The following is a 19,031-nucleotide window of genomic DNA, read 5'->3' as shown; positions in this document are numbered from 1 at the left end:
TTTCCGTTAAAATAGAACTAGGTTCTTGACACGCTGCAAGTCCCACTTCTCCCATCGACTTATTGGTTTTTAGGAGCATACTAAAGCACGTGGGTGATTGAATGATGAACTACAGTAGGTAAACACTCCAGTCCAGTTGGTGGCTGTAATGCACTTTAAAGTTGGTTTCCAACCGCCATATACAATCCACAGAAGAAGAGAAGACAAAGAAAAGGAAGGAGGAGAGATTCATCAAACAAAACTAACCAAAAACTAAGTTTACCCTGCTATATGTGGATTCATTGTTAGAGTAGAGAACACATGATTTTGTTTGACTCAAAATGGGTAAAAATTCTACAAAGATCCAGCATGAAAAAGGACTGCAAAATTATGTAAAAACAACAACCCAATGTTAATCTCCCAGCACAATTTAGCTCACAACAGCAAGCTAGCTAAATGTCCAGGAATGTTTTAGGTGCGTTTCAATCTGTCCTCAAATTAGTACAGTTGGTTCATGCACGGAGCCAGTTTGGTCAGCATGTTACGCCGTAAAGCAATAGGCTTACTCACTGATGCCAGATAGCCTGAAAGAAATCAACAAGCTCTCACAGTCTCATATCAGAAGTAGACACTCATCCATGTTTCTCAAGTGAAACATTTCAAAGTTAATCAAAATGTCTAATTTTGTAAAGTTTAAGGTTAAGTTTAGGCATTAGCTCTGAATTGTTAAGGTTGGGTTGTTTTCGCTTTATTCAACCAGACCGCCACCCACCCACCCTGATGTTGGAGAGAGGGAAGGAGGGAGGGAACTGGGAAGTAGGGAGGGATGGGGGAGGGTGACATCCATGTTGCATTAAAGGTCATCTTTCAGGAGTTGGTATGTATGGAGTATAGAGCCACAAAATGAGAAATATCACAGAGCTGGCTGGGATGAGGAAGCGCGCGCGCGCGCGCACACACACACACACACACACACACACACACACACACACACACACACACACACACACACACACACACACACACACACACACACACACACACACACACACACACACACACACACACACACACACACACACACACACACACACACACACACACTCACCTGTCCTGCCCTTCAGCTCTGCCTGGCTGCTATCAAATATAAGTGTTATGAGACAGCAAAACGCATTAGCGCCTATTGAAAGTGTCCTTATTGCCAAGATGAATCCCACAGGGTATATGAGGAGCCCTGCCTCAATAACAGTTTGTGATCTAATTTGACGAATGGCCACCTATTTTACAATTCCTATGGAAGGTAATGTACCGCAGGGCATTGCCACATAGGATTTAGAGAAATCTGAAAAATCCACCTCTAATCTGCCTTTGCCTGCAGAAAACCTTCACATACTGTATATTCACACTAAAATGCATTCAGATAGGTATTTTCCACTTCCTGAAGTTATTGGACACTCAGGGAGATGTGAATAAAACGGCATAAACGAAAACATACATTTTTCATTAGGATATTCACGCTAGATACACTGCAGTGGGAGTTGAATAGCCTAAAATGCTTTTAGCATCTCTTTTGAGTGCTGTGCTTGACCTCAACATTCTTGCTCTAATTAGCTTAGGGCTAACTCACTGTGCTACCTGCTGTGTGCTGTGGACAGACATGCTTCACATAAATCAATTCGAGCATGCTAAGCCCCTGGATTCTCATTCAATTCTAATATTATTTCAAGGCTTAGAGGACTGTCATGGGGTTGACATAGGTTCTTTCTCATAAATGAATTTTCCGGAGAGATAATACATCATGTGCTTTTTAAACTCTTCATTAGCTCGGCTCCATTAGCACCAAGAAGATGACATTGTATCAACGAGGCAGTGAGTGCCTGCCAGAAATTCTATACTCCAACCAAGATTCTATATTTGCTCCAAGCCTTCTCCAGAGACCGAAGAAGAGGATCTGCCTATGGGATTTGAGCCTCGACACACTGCTGAGAGGATGTCATTAACAGGATTCAGGAAGAAGTTCCATACACTCCCAAATAGGAGAACTCATCAGAATACAGTCCCACTTATGAGGATAAATGTCTAACAATGTCCAGAACTGATTTAGACGTTTTTATAGTTGTGTCTCTGTAGTAGCGAAGTCATCTGAGGTGCCAAAACTGGGCTGCAGGTACAGCACTGAGTGGATAGAGTGATGTCGTTAATGGCCCTGGTGTAGAGTTACAGTACATTCCTCATTAAACTGCCCAGTGTGTCCTGAGGTGTGCCTGTAAATGACAAAGACAGAAAGGAGCATTTATCTCCAAGACAGACCAATATTGCGGTTTAGTCTTGTGCATGTAATGTGTTGTATTCATTGGATCTTGAACGAGTTGCTCTCAACGGTTAACATTACTGAGACTGTATCTTGCTAACTATAGAAGTAGTCAAAAGTCAAAAGAAATGTAATACAATTGTAGATTTCGGAAGTGGAGTGTTGATGACCAACTCAATTCATATCCTTATCTGACCTCAGAAAGAATAGATTAAGTTTGTCAAACACAAACTGTGTTTTTATTTTTGGACCACATTTCTATACACCTTATAGAGCAGAGTAAAGTGGACAGTGAATATGTTTCGCTGTCGCAGACCTTAAGTTTTTTATATGGAATTCAATCAGCCCTCCTTTTTCCTCATCTCAACAAAAGGAAATTGCCAATGCTAATGAATGGCAGAGGAGAATTATTCAGTTAACATTGTTTCATTACTCAAATAAATGAAGAAATAGTGCAGGTCTCTGTCTTAATTCCCCATTGGTAAATGGCAGGTACATGACTCCCAGCAGATACTCCGTGGTGGAAAAGGTACCCAATTTTCATACTTGAGTAAATGTAAAGATATCTAACTAGAAAATGACTCAAGTAAAAGTGAAAGTCACCCAGTATAATACTACTTGAGTAAAAGTCAGAAAGTATTTAGTTTTAAATATACTTAAGTATCAAAAGTATAAATCATTTCAAAATCCTTATATGAAGCAAACCAGATGACACCATATAATTATTTGTATTTTTTATTACTACGGGTAGCCAGGTGCACACTCAAACACTCAGACATAATTTACAATTGAAGCGTGTTTTTGTGAGTCCGCCAGATAATAGGCAATAGGGATGACCAGGGATGTTCTCTTGATAAGTGTGTGAATTTGACCTTCCAAAGCATTCAAAATGTAATGAGTACTTTCGGGTGTCAAAAACGACTTAAGTAGTACTTTAACGTATTTTTACTTAGGTACATTACATCACTGCAGGTACTATGTATTAAGGGGTGAGGTCAATGGCTAGAGTCATGCAACACTCTCACAGTGGATTGGATTTTTATACAGAACAAAAATATAAATGCAACATGTTCTGTGTTTGTCCCATGTTTCATGAGCTGAAATAAAAGATCCCAGAAATATGTTTACATCCCTGTGAGTGGGAATTTCTCCTTTGCCAAGATAATCCATCCACCTGACAGAAAAATAAAAGGCCAGTTTTGTCAAACATCACAATGCCACAGATGTCTCAAGTTTTGAGGGAGTGTACAATTGGCATGCTGACTGCTGGAATGCCTACCAGAGCTGTTGCCAGAGAATTTCATGTTAATTTCTCTACCATTAGCCGCCTCCATTGTTTTAGAGAAGTTGGCAGTACATCCATCCGGCCTCACAACCGCAGACCAGATGTAACTACGCCAGTCCAGGACCTCCACATCCGGCTTCTTCACCTGCGGGATCGTCTGAGACCAGCCAGCCAGACAGCAGATTAAATAGTGGGTTTGCACAACAGAAGAATTTCTGCACAAACTGTCAGAAACCGTGTCAGGGAAGCTCCTCTATGTGCTCGTTGTCCTCATCAGGGTCTTGACCTGACAGCAGTTCAGCATTGTAACCGACTTCAGTGGGCAAATTCTCGCCTTCGATGGCTACTGGCACGCTGGAGAAGTGTGCTCTTCACGGATGAATCCCAGTTTCAACTATACTGGGCAGATGGCAGACAGCATGTATGGCATCGTGTGGGTGAGCTGTTTGGTGATGTCAACGTTGTGAACAGAGTGCCCCATGGCTGTGGGGTTATGGCATGGGCAGGTATAAGTTACAGACAATGAACACAAGTGCATTTTATTGATGGCAAATTAAATGCACAGTGATATTGTGACAAGATCCTGAGGCCCATTGTCATGCCATTCATCTGCTGCGATCACCTCATGTTTCATCACGATAATGGACGGCCCCATGTCGCAAGGATCTGTACACAATTCCTGGAAGCTGAACATGTCCCAGTTCTTCCATGGCCTGCATAATCACCAGAAACTTCCCCCATTGAACATGTTTGGGATGCTCTGGATCGACATGTACGACAGTGTGTTCTAGTTTCCGCCAATATCCAGCAACTTCCCACAGCTATTGAAGAGGAGAGGGACAACATTCCACAGGCCACAATCAACAGCCAGATCAACTCTATGCTATAAGGAGATGTGTCGAGCTGCATTAGGCAAATGATGGTCACACCAAATATACACTGGTTTTCTCATCTATGTCCCTACCTTTGTTTTTGAAGGTATCTGTGACAAACAGATGCATATCTGTATTCCCAGTCATGTGAAATCCATAGATTAGGGCCTAATGCATTTATTGGGTGGCAGGTAGCCTAGTGGTTAGAGAGTTGGACTAGTAACCGCAAGGTTGCAAGATCAAATCTCTGAGCTGACAAGATAAAAATCTGTCATTCTGCCCCTGAACAAGACAGTCAACCCACTGTTCCTAGACCGTCATTGAAAATAAGAAATTGTTCTTAACTGACTTGCCTAGTTAAATAAAAGTAAAATATATATATTTTTTTAATTGACTGATTACTTTATATGAACTAACTCAGTAAAACCTTTTAAAATGTTGCATGTTGCATTTATATTTTTGTTCAGTGTAGTATGGAAAGGGGGACAAATAGTCTAGCTACTTCCAGCACTAACACTTTTCAGCGACCTGGACAACTAGGTGTGTGGAATCTGTGAGCAATCCAGAGCCAGACAAAGGCACCAAAAGGTCAAGCGCTAAGTCATCATCAAATTAATGTTTCAAGACAAAATGATTAAATCTTTCAATTGACTTCTCATCAACAGGATTTCAATGCACGCCATCTCCCATTGGAGCTGGGACACATTCCCATGGATCAACTCCAACCACCACCGGTCTCTCAGTGCTGAACTGTAGCTCTCCAAAAGGAATGCTACTTATTATGACAAAGGCTTTTCTTCTTCAATCTCTGCTGTAGTTTGCAGTAGAGACAGAAACTGGGATGACAGAAAAATAAATCCAGATATGGCATTTACCCTCCAGCCAGACGCCCAAATGCAGCGTAGTCCACATTCGCTCTCTCTCTCCTTCGCTCACACAGACGAGTGATGACAGTTGGCAGCCACTGGAGCGTACTGTGATCAGGCAAATGTTTTCTTCTAAGAAGGCTAATTGGCTTCGGATATAGATTATGAGACAAGCCCATGATATGATAACGCCATTGAGCCTTATATTTTTAACACATTATTTTTGGAAAGCAGCTGTAGCTAATGTGAGACATGTAAGTGATGTGGACCTTGGAGAACCCACAGCCGTAAGCTAATAGATTAATGCTATTAGTTGTATGATGCTATCTGCACGAAGTACACTAATGAGCCTACATTTACTTAAGCAGTATTATATACTGTATCTTGGTATTTACATGGAGGCTCTCTAGAAATCAGTGGTACATGTATTTTGTATTACCCCTGTTGCAAGTACACTCTGCTACTGTCTGCATAAGCCGATGTCCCCAATCAAATCTGTAAAATCATTGAGTCCTTCTTCATAAATATCTTCAGATGTCATGAGCACTGTGGTAGTCTAGGTAAGTATTAAACTCCTGAGTGTTGTCTTAATCCGGCACATGGTGTCTATCTCCTACTGCGCTAATGTTATTGCCAAGGGTTTCAATATGTATCTGAGGTATTCAATAATTAAAACAGGGAAGAAGCTTCAGATGTCCTCAACTCTAATCCACCTGACTGTCACTAAATCCAGCCATGAAGCCTTATCGGTACCCTTTATCAGTACCCCGAATGATTGCTACTTTAATCCATTCATCTGTAGCCAACCTTTCTGCAAACTACTCTTCAGATGGTTCTCAAATAGTTATTCAAGGGGAATACTGTTATTATTGGTAAACTGTCCAAACTCCATTTTATTTTCATACATTCCAAAGAGATGCGATTGGATAAATGATCGTCAATAAGTCAAGAACAGAAAAAAACCTCCAAAAGCTATTTTAAAAAACAGGGCCAAAATCTTGTATTATCTGAATTGCTCTTCTTCAACCTCTTTGTTCCATTTGAGTATCTAGACGGAGCACCTATAACATTTACCAGCCGATGAACTGTGGTTTTTCACCGTGATATTTATGAAAATAACTCATTATAGTTAGGGACAATAAATGAAAGAGAGCAGCCCACGTGTTTGAAGGCCTCCGTCATTCATATTAATTGAGAAGATAATAATCCGGTCAAAAGTGAAATGCACTAAACATTTCTAAGGTGAAGCTGTGAGACTCTGCTGGAGTAAGAATGTCCCCCATCGCGCGTTGACAAGAACACATATGGGAAAATGTTTCTGGAAGGCGTCTGCCAGGCACTTTCATGATTGCAGAAACAATTCTGAAATATAAGGATGAGTGGGTAGATGCTTTGAGTTTTTTTTTTTACTTAAGTGAAAGGACAAATACTTGTTTTAAGAAACTTTTCTTCTCAGCCTGCCAATAAGTTTCTCAACAGACTACTTTGAATAAAACATTAACCACATTGGTACTTGGTAAGTCAAAATTGCCCAGCTAATCTTAGTAAAAGCATTTTGTGTGAAGCTTTAAATTATTTTTCTTCATTATGTCCAATATAGTGTATTTTTTCCTACATTGTATCTGTAATCATGAGCGATGCATTTGAATTATTTCAGGTGCATTGCATCATGATGTCAATATTTTTCTGTAAACAGTATTTCACATTAAGCAGGAACCGTGGAATGTTAAGCTCGGTTTATTTACTAGATGTACTGACTGCCACGTGAATGTGCTGCCACGGTGGCTGAGGAAAATCTAGATATTAAACAACAGGAAACATCAAAAGCTAATTTACAACTGGAATTGAGAACAAAATAAATGTAGTGCTGGGAAGCCAAGACCTCCCATCTGCTCTGCTGGGGGATAGATGTACTGTGACCATCTGTGCATGGGGCTGTCTTTCACATCTACACTAGTTGGACAAATACTTCCCCAAATCACTGCATTCTCCAAGTTAATTACTTCTCCATCAGTATCTAGCCTGCATTGATCTAGCCTGTAAGGTAAAGGGAAGTAATAAACCACAGGGGTGATATATGCGTGATATACGTCTGTGCAATACATCTAAAAGACAGCTGCTGCAAAAAAAACACAAAAGATACAAAACCTCCATAACACAAAAACTGTGAAATATGATCATGTGGACTGTTACAGCTGCTTACACACCAACTCCCAACTGAGCCAGATATACAAAACTTTAATCAGAATTCCATGTCTTATTCTTATATCATCTTTCCTCTTCTCGTGAATTCTTTCTGATCTGAGACAGACTCTAGTCATTATAGCCACACTCTGCTGTACCTTGGGTTTGCTCTGACAAATGTCCCAGATTTGGTCACCTAGTCGACAATACTCCCGCATCCTGTCTCAAGCTCCATAAATTACTAACCGAGACAGAGCAGAGAGAGAGGAGAGAGAGACCGCGACCGTGAGAGAGAGAGAGCTAAATTGACAGACAGATACAGAGCGAGAGAGAGGGACAGAGAAAAAGAGAGACAGTGGCCAAGATCGAGACCGAGGAAACGAAAGTGAGAGAAAGAGTGAGAGAAAGAGAGAGAAGCCTTCAATGTCACCTATCGTCCGTTCTGCAAGAGGCCATTGGCAGCTACACTCCGTAGATGATTCACATCGTGGAACGTAATTACCAACGTGACATTTCCTGTTAATTGGGTTACCAATGACTTCTCGCAAGGACTTCTGAGAGAAAGGTCATTTCTGGCTCCAGTCAAAATCTCTCCTCCTCCTTCTCCTCCACCATCTTGTGTTTCGATGGAGATGGAAGGGAGAAATAAATGATGTGATTGTGGCTGAAGTTGGCGTTGGCGATGACACACACTTACTATGTAAAAACATATACAAGCTCCTTTGTATGTCATATTACCAAGGCAATATCATGTGTATCTGTCCATTTCGAAAACAACATCCACGGTCACATGCAAGTTACTTAATTAATCAAATAACTCCAATTAGCTGATGCAATTAGAAAGATCTGTTGTGGCTGCTGCTACTCATAACGTTGACTCATTCTATGTTGATGACTTCATTATTGTGATGATGTTTGGTTTTCATTCTTAGTTTACAATGCTGTATGTCCCTTTATGCGAGTCAGACACCGCAGAGTAGCATTCAATCTGCGCTGGCCATTATCGCTAAGCCAAATCAAGGAATTGTCGGCTGTAGAATAACACAACAACAATGTGATGAAAATCTTACTTTCAAATTGGTGACCTTCGCATATCTGTTGGAATCCTCTACCTTGTCTGTCTTTCTTTGTGACTATTAATGAATATCTGTCTGTATAACAAAGCGCTGTCACCATGGAGAGACCTCTCATGGCAACAGTGGACAAAAGGAGAGGAGCTCTGAATCAGAGCTAACAAGTTAGTTGGAGATAAGCTAGCATAAAGACACCGTTTTATCGCATTACATTACACCACAATACTGTGACATGGTTAACCTGGAGCGAGCACACTGAAATGGCTTTGCATCCCACACAGAGAAGTGAGACGACGCACATACAGGATGGTCCAGAGCACATCTCTTCTGATGTTCACACTAACTGTATGACCATGTGGAATGTAAATGGTATCCACATTCTAATGAAACACATTGTCCACTGTTTCGCAAAGACTGATCACGGCTAATGTTTAGGAATAGCTAATACTGCTTGAAAAATATCCCAGAACAGACTTTTCAGAATCAGGTCATTTGGTGTAAAGCTATTGCATTTTCAGCAGTTTGACAGACCTATTTAGCTTAAAGGAGACGACCTACTCACCCATCTCCTCCTGAGAGGCGTTACAAGTACGTCCTGTCGGCCACCACCAGGTGACAATAGAAGAGTGATAGTTTGCCTAGTCGATGCCTTGCTGTTTTAGTGATTTCATTGTTCACTCAGTTTACTTTTGCAATTAACTAATCAGGTCAGCAGCTGGGGGAGCTGGCCCCAAGGTGTTGCCTAGCAACGGCAGGGCGCCGTGGCCAGACTACATGGCTGATGTGTGAGAGTTACTGCCGCAGTAAAACTGTCTCTCAGCAAGCGTCTGATTTGTGCCTCTTTGCCAAAGTGGCGGGAGGAAGGCACGTACACCACTTTGTTTGAGCAAGTACACTTTCAATAAGGACGAGAAGAGATGGACTCACTGGATGTCTGGATCCTTCCCATAGTGTAATCATCGTTTATATGGAAGACATTGTAACACGGCAACACCAAGCAAATAGTTTTAACTCTGCTCCTTGACTTTTTGTAATAACACTTCAATACCCTCAAGGTCTGCTCTGATATCAAAATAATGTAATGATATTTTTGGAATATATCTATATCATATAATTGTATATATTACCTTCACAATTCACATTCTCTCCCTCGCTCTTTGGTCTCCACAGGGACATTTGGCTTTGCCTGAAGATGTGTTTGCTTGCCAAGTTGCAAATAGTGCGTCAGAGGAGGATACCTGACTGTAAGTTACGACCTTATCCTACACAATGTTACAGTCGCTTCCCCTAAGTACATCATAATGAACACTGATGAACCACAGATTAATTGACAATTAAAGTGATATTTTATTGCACATTTACAATATGGCCGTGTCGAGTCTGCAGACTCAGGGGTGGCAAGTTGATGCCAATCTCAGGTGCATAAAGATTGCATGTACAGAAATGATTTCAACATGATCACCATTGATTTGTTAGGTGTTCCAATAGTAATGATGATCACTTACGCCTCCATGGATGAGTACTAGAACACATTGACTACACAGTCAATATATCAGACATACTGTACTGTATAATCCAATCACTTGTGCTGTATATTCTGTATGTCCTTAGTAAATGCTAGCATTATATCTGAGTATTACTACAGGTTGGTGTGAACATACTGACATCTTGAAAAGCAGTCTGGACTTGTGCAAGTGTTCCATGTTTCCATCATTCATTAGCTAAGAAGTTGAAATGCAAAAAACCTGACTGGAACAAACTAGTTCCACGTTGGTGAGATTCAGACAGTGTTCCCATGGGTTTTTCTCTGTGTGATATCCTTCCTGTGAAGCAGAAAGCCTTGTTTTTGAGAGCACGAGAGCATTAACTGACAAATCTAAGTTGCACTGGATCCATCTCCCTCTGGCTTTGGGCTCCTGCTAGCAACTCTGTCACTGGTTTATTTGTAGATTACAGGGCCTGTTGATTTTGGGAATGTCTTTTCCCCCCCACATCAAAGATTGACTGATCTCTCTCTCTCTCTCGCAGTGAGGGGCTGAGCCCCTTAAAAAATGTATATTTGTTTTCCACACCCTGTTGAGACACTGTTTTGCTGTATCTATAATATTGCAGTCCCAAATACTGCTGATTTACTCTCCTCTCTAAACTGCATATGAGCTTGACATACCAATCACACTGCAGCGTCTGATAGCCAGAACGATTTAACAGGATAAGCCGATATGTCATAACGGGGGAGACATGGGAGAATTAAGACGGAGCACTTGATCTGTGTGAAATGTAATTATGTGCACTAGCAAGTTGTTTGTGGAAAACGCAACCATTAGTATATTCTTCATGTGGAAATAAAAGTACAACTGCAAGAGCTCCTTGTATCTTTTAGCAAGGTTTATTATGAGTATTTCTGTAAATTGATGTGGCTCTCTGGAAAATCACCGGATGTTTTGGAACTACTGAAAGTAACGCGCCAATGTAAACTGAGATTTTTGGATATAAATATGACCTTTATTGAACAAAACATACATGTATTGTGTAACATGAAGTCCTATGAGTGTCATCTGATGAAGATCATCAAAGGTTAGTGATTCATTTCATCTCTATTTCTGCTTTGTGTGACTCCTCTCCTTGGCTGGAAAAATGGCTGTGTTTTTCTGTGACTAGTACTGACCTAACATAATCATTTGCTGTGCTTTCATCGTAAAGCCTTTTTGAAATCGGACACTGTGGCTGGATTTACAACAAGTTTATCTTTAGAGTGGTGTGAAATACTTGTGTTTGAGGAATTTTATTTATGGGATTGCTGTTGTTTTGAATTTGGCGCCCTGCACTTTCACTGGCTGTTGTTGAGGTGGGACGCTACCGTCCCGAATATCCCAGAGAGGTTAAGAGCCATAGTGTTGTGTCATGTCACAGTGCATTTAAGAGTGTCTCATATAGTGTAGTGGAGGAAAGTGGTTTGCTATTTATGACATTTATCCCACTCCCACTCATATGGTTTATAGGAATTAAGGAGGTGTGGTTGAGGAAATCAAACGACTACAGAGAACCCATGTAGGAGCATGATGTCTTCTATTTTTTTTTTTAAATATGTGATGATCTTTGTTTTCTAAATGGAAGGTTCACACATATCACTGAACCTTTAAGCTTGATTCAGATCATTGAGATGTAAGGTCCTTCACTTCAAGGATTGTTTTCAAGATGTGGTAGATAAAGGTGTATGTTTCTTTTTTTTAAACCAAATTTAAAAAACGTGCTGGCAGGGGTTACAGATACAATATACAAATTCATATAATCATCATAATTAGATAATATCAAATTTTTTGGTGGGATGCGACTCAAAAATGAAAAATAAAACATAAAAAAGCTACATAAATACAAAGTATTGATCATTTTGATAAAATTACATAAAAGTGTATTTTGTTCCAGATTTGACATGTTCCTATTGGCTAATATTGAAGGCCTTCATTGTAAATAGCAATTTGTTCTTAACTGACTTTAAAAAATATATATATATAAATACACAAAAAAAACTATCCCTCCTCATCTTCCCTGTAACTCTTCCCCAGGTTGGTGCTGTAAATGAGAACGTGTTCTCAGTCAATTTACCTGGTAAAATAAGGGTAAAATAAAAATGAAAACCATTGGCAAAACATTTACCCCTGCTTAATTGAGTAATCATGTTCATTATGAAAGTAATCTCATTGAACACTTTGATAAGAACCATGCTGCTGCGAACAGTGAGGAAATCAAAGTAGGATTAATTACCCCTATCTAGACTAAAAAAAGATTAAGTGCTCTTAAGCAGTCATCAAAGTATTACTATCCAAGAATACCATTTAATACCTGATTGATTGCAATTGATAAGCACATTTAAAAGAGGTGTTGTTCTGGTTAACTATGTGGTGTATGTACAGGCGGCGCAATGGTGCAGTTCAAATTGTGTCAATTTCGGTGCACTCGGTGCTTGTGACCATAGCAACAAAGCACATCTCATGATCTACTTGGAATGTGACAGCTGATCGGTGAGAACACTCTGATATCACGGTCATTATCCAGCGCTGAAGGTTGACAATCAGAATGATGGAGAACAAGACCTTACATTCGCGTTGTCATGCCAACTATTGACAATGTAATGACCTGGCAAAGAAAAACATTATATCGTTAGAAAAAGAACACTTTTCTGTGTGCACATTGGACACTGAAATATCACTTACAAGTCCTTCAGATTGTCCTTTACCTTTGGTATTCACGTTTGGTAATGATAATATCATCTCTAGTGGATAGATTTCGGCCAAATGATGTCAGATTCTAGTTCTGGGTTAACCAATGCTAAAGGTAACACAATGTAATACATTCACGGTGTAAATAATGGTTGTGAAATTAAAGTAAAAAGCAAAGGTATGACCTTTTCCTCAGGAGATTTAACCCTGCAGGTCCACAGCTATTTTTTACATTACTTTCAATTATCATCTGAAACAGGCAGACAGGAACTCTTGAGGAAGGTAGCCTAATTTCACTACCAAGTCCCTGCCACTGAGGCACTTTACAGGGTTCTTAATATAGCCTAGCTACAAAAAAAACTGTTCCTTATATCCACGTGTGATTGGCTACTTTACATTTCTTCAAATTTAACATCCTCTACTTTTTCAAAAGGTTCCATTTGACAGTGTCATTTCAGTTGAATCGTACACAATTGTCATATTTGGTGGACCAGACAAGCAGTTGTTTAGTTGGTGTGTTATAAAAACAAACGTACATCAAATCAATTGAAACCTGTCTTACCGGTGGTGCATTTCTCATCACAATGAACAGACCGCTAGTGACAGGCCGATACATGTACATGACATCAATACATAAAATCACCATGCAAAATCTTTCGGAAAAAAAATTCACTTTGGCAATTACATACAGGCACGGTTGTGCGCTAGTGTCCGTGATAATTACTTTCGAGATATTGTCTTTTTATGCACCAAAAACTTCTGCGTTTAGTGCGACAGCATCTTCATTATTTCACACTCAAGGGGCATCAAAGTGGTCCGGGCGCCTACGGTTGATTGACAGATAGATTAATGTTGTCAGGCTCTAGAGACTCATAATACGTTCTACTTTATTAAACCATTGTTACTGGTTGGTTTCAAGGACGGTCAGATACACACCCCCCTCATCCCTAGTGATGTTCCATATTAGCAGGTTGTGGCACCAATATCCTTGTTAACATTAATATCTTAACAATAATCAAATATGGACAGGAGTCAAAATCTCCAGAGATGGTTTTAAGTTATATATATATACATACAGTGGGGCAAAAAAGTATTTAGTCAGCCACCAATTGTGCAAGTTCTCCCACTTAAAAAGATGAGAGAGGCCTGTAATTGTCATCATAGGTACACTTCAACTATGAGAGACAAAATTAGAAAAGAAAATCAAAAAAATCACATCGTAGGATTTTTAATGGCTTTCAGATAGTTATTTTTGTCCATCTGTGAGAGTAAATGTTAATCTGTACGGTTATATTGTTAGCTGTATGTTTAGCACAGTGTCTCAGAACAGATTTGCTGAAATAACATTAACTCTCAAGGGATTCCAAAAATACCTATATGTAAGCCAAACCCCGACTAAACCACGCTTACGATCATCAAAGAAAACAACCCAACTAAGTGACCCAACCGAATTGGCCAAAATATTCCAACGTGTGTTCTGTACACAATTTACACAGCGCTGGGTTGTTTTTAACCGAGTGTTTGTTTGAGTGTACGGGCCCTGGTATGCTATCTTGGTCTCCTTCCTCCATGCAGTGATGTTTGACGTAGTCTTCTTGCATGTGTGAGATTGTTTTGTAGGTGGGCTAATTCCTTTAGGGATTCAATAGACGTTGTCAAAGAGCATTTCATTTTACTCCAGCATTACCAGAGTTGCATTAACACTGGAGTAAAACTCCAAAACATTTTGTCACTCGTTATGTCAGTATTCAATCTGAATGAGCTGATTATGTGTTGCCCTAACCTTAGCTCTCCGACCACCATCCACCAGTAGTCAATCTTATCAAGCTATTATCAGGGCCTGGCAGAACATGCCCTGGAGTTTTACTACTGCATATGTTATCATATCTAATGGGAGAGTACATGTTTAACACTCCAGTGGGTCACACAGTGGATTTAAAATGGCTTCATTGTGTCATTTATAATGACTACGTCCAATACCATTAATTTGGGGGTTTACTTACGATCATCATACTCTGTGTATACATTGTCACAATTGTCTAAAGGGCTATGAAGCTGAAAGCAATCACTGCTTGAGATATTTCTCCCTGGCCATTATAGGACTGGAATTGCCCGGGTTTATGTTACATTAATACAGTAATCTGATGACTACAAGTCAGGGGCAATCCCTCTCCATTGTGCCTCAGCCCTGTCCTGAAGACACATCTAAGCAATTTTCTTTCATAAGTCATTATGATTTCTCATCATCATCATCCAAGATCTCTGTTAATCTGAAGCCAAAAGAAAATGACCTTGTGTATATATATCACAAACTGGCTACTTGATTACATGTGAATATATTTCAATGGGACATAAATGTTTTCTTTGAAATCCTTTGGCAGTAGGATTTTGAAAGCCATTGCCAGTGTGATTTCACAGCACCAGTACTAGGCTACAGCACTGTAGCCCAGCTCTGTCCAGCCCTGTCCTGCCCTGTCCAGCCCTGTCCAACACTAGCATTGAAGTTCCCATATAGCTCATTGGCAGGTGTGATAGTGTGTGTGGCCAAGCCCCATTGAGTATGACCTCTGTGTCCTCAGCCTGGCCAGGAATGCCATCTCTGTACTGGCTATGATATCTCATTCAGCTCCGCCACAGTACCGGCCCTCTTCCACCTCTCTTCCTCCACTCAACAGAGATAGCAATAGAAATAAAATGATGTAGGTGTTTTAAATTAAATTAAATTCCTTTCGATACATACTTGTACAGTATATTGTCCTATACTAATACCTTCCTACATTCAATTTAAACTAGTATTTCTGGATGCAAGTGAAAAAGAATATTGAAAGGGTAAATGATGGACCACACTACTGTTAATTTTGTCTCTCTCAAAGAAACCAGTTATTGCCTCACTAATAAGATCCTGTAGGACAAATGTACTAGGTATGATATTTGACTGCAGAATAAGAGAAAGGCTAAATAGCTGTACTAACCGAGACTGGGGAGGCACAGACACATCTGCCAGCGGCAATCTCATCGAATAAAAGAATAGATTTACAAAACAGTGTGTGGTCCACGGTACATTAGGCAATTCAGTCTCTCTACCAGCAATGTGAACAAGGAAAACAACATCAGTCATATTAACCAACTGGAGCACAAAGGTAACTATATTCTACAAGCGTATAAGTGACATTTAAACACAGGCAGTTAAGTGGCTACTATTATAAAACAGTTCGAGCATCATATAACAACGGATTATAACCAGCAAAGGATGTTCTCCCACAGTGTGTCATGTCCTGGTTTATAGAGAGTAATTAATGGTTCCTGAAGACCAATACCAGCAATCACATCCTTCCATTTATTCCCAAGTGGCACCCGCACTGAGTGTAACGCAAGTGATGCTGGAGGCAACTCTCTTTACTCTTGAAAAAGATCGACCTTGACCATCCAGAGTATAAACTTTCTTTAAAGAGTAAAATAGTTGAAGGGTTATCCACAAGATAGTTGCAAAGAGAGCATGTAATGAATAGCTCGTTTAACCTGTGAGAGAATTACATGGCTTCTGATGTAGGGATGATATTTGCATGAGAAGCTTACGATTCCCTGCATAACCAATCTACAGTATATATTTTCCATGTAATGAAACACTTCTCTTTTAAGTAAAGGGCGAAAAGTCCAGCACTATGGTTCTAGTAACAGATGTTGAGGAGGTGCTCCCCTTGACTTCTAAACACCAGAGGATTAACATGCGCGAGTTAGATTGGGCTTGTTTCCCAGAGAATAAGGTTGTGAGGTCTAGAGCGCAGAACGTGCACAACCTCTTGAAACAAGATGTTGGCTACATTGTTTCTCTTTCTGGCTCCCCCCAAACCATCCAGCCACATTTACTTGGACATGGTCAGATGGTATAATTAGGTGTGTAGTTTCAAGGAAAGAGCTTCAGCATCGTGGATATAATTGTATCTACTATTATTAGTGTTCACGCTATTTCTCTACAAGTAACATTGTCAATTACCCCGTTTGGAAATCAATATTGATATTATTCTTCAAATGACTAGAGTTACACCTGGAAACTTGTCTGAGCATGTCCTCCCCTTCCCCATCATTAGAAAAATAAATATTCAAAGACTGTAGTGTAAGATAAGTGCATCTCATACTACATTCTGCGGGCTAATGATATCTCACCATAACCTAATAATCACACATAATTACACTCCAGGGCTCTACAGGGAAAAACACAGGAAATATAATCAGCAGAAATGACCTACATTGACTTAGTGTGGGGGGACACAGTCAGAGCAGAGCCACAGCTGGCCTCCTGCTGCTCCGGCGCTGCTGTTCTATCCACACACACTACATATCGTTGTCTCTGGTTCATTCCGAGATTCTTTTTAGGAAACTAGAATGTTCCGCTACCCTGACGTGAAGCGCCGTTATTGGTGAATAGAACACTTTAGGATAATTAGCCCAGTGAGAGGGCAGTGGGGCATGAAAGATCCGAGTTATATATTTAAAAGCATGAGCCATGGAAAGGCATTAGGCTTCGAAAAATGCACCGCTCGCCGTTCTTTGATAGTACAGCTCAATATCATGAATTCTACCCCAATTATGAATCCAGCCATGTGTGGGAAGTAACACTAAATATAAATATGGTAGATAAAGATGTACGCTTATGGTCATAGTGAGAGTGAGAAAGCATAGTTGTCCTATACATTATTCTTAACAAGGTTAAAAGGATTCTAACAGCAATATACACTGTAAAGATGTAAACAAAATCAATTAAACATAACAATAACACGACAAACCATGATGTTGTTACCGTGTAATTACACTGGTAATAGTCACGTTATCGTGTAAAGGGCAGAGTAACTCCACTGCATAATTAGTCAAACAATTACTCTGTCATTTTGAGAACATTATCACAACGCGAGCCATTGCTAAAGCATTCCTCTGGTCTCTGCAGTCCTATTAATGTGAAGATGCTGAAGCTAAAGGGTCAACCGTGCTGAGAGCATTCAGGCGGTGGGAGGGAGTACACACACGGTCAGACTCTCTGCTGCAGCCCTAGCTGTCCATTTACCATCTCCGCCTTCTGACCAGTAAACAATTTAAAGAGCATTGCCACACATAGAAAGCCCCCAGCTCTCCACCCCATCTCTGTTAGAGCTGTTAGAGGGCCCAAATTATATGCCTTTAAGTGTAATTATTCTCAGCGATGAGGGCTCGTGCAAGAGAGGAGGTAGAAACTCAAAGTGCTCTGTTGCCCCTGTCCTCGGCTGTGATGATTAGCATAATTACATTTCAAACGATTGGGGATGTTGTGGCGAGGGACACACCTTCGTACTGTTATATCATCATAGTGCAGGGAACAGAGAGAGAGAGAGAGAGAGAGAGAGAGAGAGAGAGAGAGAGAGAGATAGGTTGATATTGTCAAGGCAGATATTGTGGCCTGTGTGATATTGAAAGTGATGAGGGCAAAGGGTCCTTTTGTAATCTTAAGTAATGGAGGGAGGCTGATGAAATAATTTTGGGAAGAGCATGTATCCAACTATGTTTTCTACAAATTCCATGTGTCTATCCATGGTACTGTATCTGTCTACCCATCTACACAGCAAATTGGCCAGTGTTACCTAGTGTTAATTCAGGTGTTAAATAAATAAACTATTTAAGTGTTAAATTAACACTCAGTGGTGTAAAGTAACCCCAGTGTTGGTGTTAATAACCAGTATTGAGTGTGAGAGTGTGATTGCTTGAAGTTGCCAGGGTCAAAGTAGTACAGAAAGTGTCGTATACTGAAGCAGTGAAGAGAGTGGTAGAGGAAGATGGGTACAGGGTAGTGATGGGTCGTTCGCAAACGACTCGGCTCTAAGAGCCGGCTCTTGTAGGTGAACGTTGGGAGCCGGCAAGCTTATCAGAAGAGCAAAATCTATTTATGAAAAAATAAATAAATAAAGGTATGAATAATCAAAAGATTTAAATGAATAGAATTAACTAATTCAAAGAACGAAAATAATAATAATAATATAGGCCTAAATGCTCAAGAGCACACACATTCGTTCTGACTGTCTGCTCAGACTAACAGCCTCACCTGTTGTTCCTGTCAATCAGACACGCAGTGTCAACCAATGAACCAAAGATGCGTGTGAGAGGGCCGAGCCAACTCACTCCCACACTTAGCAGCCAAGGAGAGAGAGGAAGGACAGCTGTGAAAACAACAGCTGGAAAAGGAGTCGGAAGCACAGTAGCGTTTGGATGCATTTTAATA

The sequence above is a fragment of the Oncorhynchus kisutch genome, linkage group LG19, assembly GCF_002021735.2.
Source record: "Oncorhynchus kisutch isolate 150728-3 linkage group LG19, Okis_V2, whole genome shotgun sequence".
NCBI classification, from domain to species: Eukaryota; Metazoa; Chordata; class Actinopteri; order Salmoniformes; family Salmonidae; genus Oncorhynchus; species Oncorhynchus kisutch.
The sequence above is the reverse complement of the archived record's forward strand: the minus strand, read 5'-3'. Positions refer to the sequence as shown.